General features: G+C 38.8%; 1 long non-coding RNA gene across 2 annotated transcripts; it reads left to right on the forward strand.

The window, feature by feature from the left end:
- The first annotated feature begins 129 nt into the window (after positions 1-129).
- LOC122547897 lies at positions 130-2,621 on the forward strand. Of its 2 annotated transcripts, none has more exons than XR_006311115.1 (3): positions 130-139; positions 1,566-1,631; positions 2,487-2,621. It is a non-coding gene; the product is annotated as an uncharacterized LOC122547897 (long non-coding RNA). The 2 variants fall into 2 exon arrangements; XR_006311116.1 differs by lacking the exon at positions 130-139 and adding an exon at positions 936-1,175.
- The last annotated feature ends 501 nt before the right edge of the window (positions 2,622-3,122 follow it).

Consider the following 3,122-nt stretch of genomic DNA (forward strand, 5'->3'; position numbering starts at 1 on the left):
ACGGGTGCAGAGGAGGTTTACCAGGATGTTGCCTGGTATGGAAGGAAGATCGTATGAGGATAGACTGAGACACTTGGGGCTGTTTTCATTAGAGTAAAGAAGGTTTAGGGGTGACTTGATGATTAGGGGTTTAGATAGGGTTGACCGTGAGAACCTTTTTCCACGTATGGAGTCAGCTATTACGAGGGGGCATAGCTTTAAATTAAGGGGGGGTAGATATAGGACTGAAGTTAGGGGTAGGTTCTTCACTCAGCGAGTCGTAAGTTCATGGAATGCCCTGCCAGTAGCAGTGGTGGACTCTCCCTCTTTATGGGCATTTAAGCGGGCATTGGATAGGTATATGGAGGATAGTGGGTTAGTATAGGTTAGGTGGGCTTGGATCGGCGCAACATCGAGGGCCAAAGGGCCTGTACTGCGCTGTATTCTTCTATGTTCTATGTTCTAAAAATGGGTGCATATGGAGTTAAACCATTATTGATCATATCATCATGATAATGAATGGCAGAACACGCTCAAGAGGATGATGCTATGTTCATGGCAGTTCTTTCATAATTTCTTGAGTGGTTTGTGATCATTGGAATATTGGAACTTAAAAGGCCAGTATAAACTGGCTAGAATCCTGGGAAACTCCTGTCCAGAAATCAAGTTTCTCACTCTTGCCAATCCTGGGATTTTTGAGGCCTGTGAATCCAGAATTTTTTATTATTTTAAACCTAAGGAACATACAAAGTATCTAAATGCAGTCAGGTTGAATTAAAATGATTTTAATTAGCAGTGACACTGTTGCACTTTATGCTATATTATATAAAATACAGCACATTTTAATCCAGATGATTTATGTTTACTTAAAATAAACTACATTTGCACTAGATAGGACATAACCACTACTCTACATCCAATTAATAGGTATTTCAAAAACATGTTTTGATATTCTTGATATAGATGATGGCTAATAAGTATTGAGTTCTCATTAACACTAAGTGAATAATTTGAAGTTTTAATCACGTTTGCTATTGTATATATTGTAATTAACAACACGCATTGTGCAGATTGTGTACGTTTATTGCATGCTGCAACTAACTTCTGTGCGATGTTAGGATGATTCTGGCACACTGCAACCAAAGGACTTCAAAGCCTGCCTCATCAGCCTTGGACATGTTGGAAATGATAAACAGGTACTAACTGGACTGTGCTGTGTTTATTTTCTGCATATAAGTAAAACTGTGCTAAACTTCTCTTTATTTTCTTTTCCCTTTTCAAATTTACAATGTGGTCATGTCTTTTTTTTTGGTCTGTCAATTTTTGTTTCCTCCTTTTGCTTCATGTTTGATCTATGGTCATCTCCTTCCTATTTGTCTGATTTTACCTGTGTTAGTCCTTCCCCCTCCAATTACAACAACAATGCTGTTTCTGCTTGCATTCGACCTGTCTATTTGGAACTACTGAATCTTTGCGACTTTAAACAATCCTTTTGACTATGGCTACGGGTTCTGTGGGCCACCTACTGATATGCTTCCTGGAATCCCACAATTTTTCATCTATTCCTATGCTGATCTGCTCAATAGAAGAAGAATGGGGCGATGGAGCCAGATGATCTCAGAGCTTGCCTCATCTCCATGGGCTTTGATTTGGTATGATAGATGCATGTTTAATAAATCTGAGATTACTTTCATCTTGAATAATACTCTGTACTAGTACATTTAATACTGTGCCTTAGCCCATGATTGCAGTAAACTAACTATTGGTTGCCATAGGGCAATTCCATACAGAAGAAGACTGTTCTCGGTTTGTATAAAGTTAAAAAAATCACACTAACACCAGGTTATAGTCCAACAGGTTTAATTGCTCTGAAAGCTAGTGCGCTTCCAATTAAACCTGTTGGACTATAACCTGGTGTTGCGATTTTTAACTTTGTACACCCCAGTCCAACACCGGCATCTCCAAATCGTTCTCTGTTTGTGTTAGCTCTCTAAAGAAAAACTATAAGCCCAGCACACTCTTCTTCCAAAGTTATTGAAGACTCCAATTCAATCACCCTTTCAGGTGATGAATTCCAGATGATAAATAGTTCTTCTACACCCGTGCCCCCAGACCTCAGCTTTTCCTACAAGTATTTCAAAATTGTTTACAAAACCTTCTAGTAATACAGTTTCTCCTTATCAGCTCTGCTAAACTCTAAATGCTCACATTTTATGTAATGATAGCAGTCACTATCTCCTCTGTGGAATTCTCATGTGATTACTACTGCAGGTTATCATTGTAATGTGGGGTTTATCTAAAATATCATTGATAATCTGAACAGTTTTCATTCCTTGAAACATTGATAAAATAATGCATCTGAAATTGCTCCCACATTGGAGCATTGCTACACTTTAGTGAGAGATTATCCAAGAAAAGATATATCAAGGCTTTGCTACATTTCCTTATAGTATTGAATCTTTGATTTTCTGATTTAATCTTTCACATTTGCACATTTCCTTCTACAGGGCGAAGCTGAGTTTGCTCGGATCATGAATTTAGTTGATCCAAACAATACTGGCCTGGTGTCGTTCCAGTCTTTCATCTCCTTCATGACCCGAGAGACTGCTGAAACAGATACAGCGGACCAAGTTGCAGCTTCCTTTAGGATACTGGCTGGAGATAAAGTAAGTTCTGAGTTTTTTTTTGAATTTAATTTTAAAATGGTATAATGGAATATTTCCTTATCTGTACTGCAACCTGAGGTCTTATTCATGTGTGCTGCCTAACAAGCCAATATAATGAATAGCTAATTCTTACAGCTAGTTAGCTATTATGTTGTATAAGGAAATGATTTGTGATAGAATTATTGGAGACATGACAAATTTAAAAGCTTTCAGAAAGTGTCTAACAAGAAGAAATTTAGAAGAATCTTAAAAACTCTAATTATAACATTGGGATAGAAATTTAAACGGTGGAACGTTTCAGAGAACACTTCAGAGAACACGTCTGGGACACCCGGACCAACCAACCCAACCACCTCGTGGCTCAACACTTCAACTCCCCCTCCCACTCCACCAAGGACATGCAGGTCCTTCGACTCCTCCATCGCCAGACCATAGCAATACGACGGCTGGAGGAAGAGCGCCTCATCTTCCGCCTAG

This window comes from Chiloscyllium plagiosum, unplaced genomic scaffold (genome assembly GCF_004010195.1).
Source record: "Chiloscyllium plagiosum isolate BGI_BamShark_2017 unplaced genomic scaffold, ASM401019v2 scaf_4449, whole genome shotgun sequence".
NCBI classification, from domain to species: Eukaryota; Metazoa; Chordata; class Chondrichthyes; order Orectolobiformes; family Hemiscylliidae; genus Chiloscyllium; species Chiloscyllium plagiosum.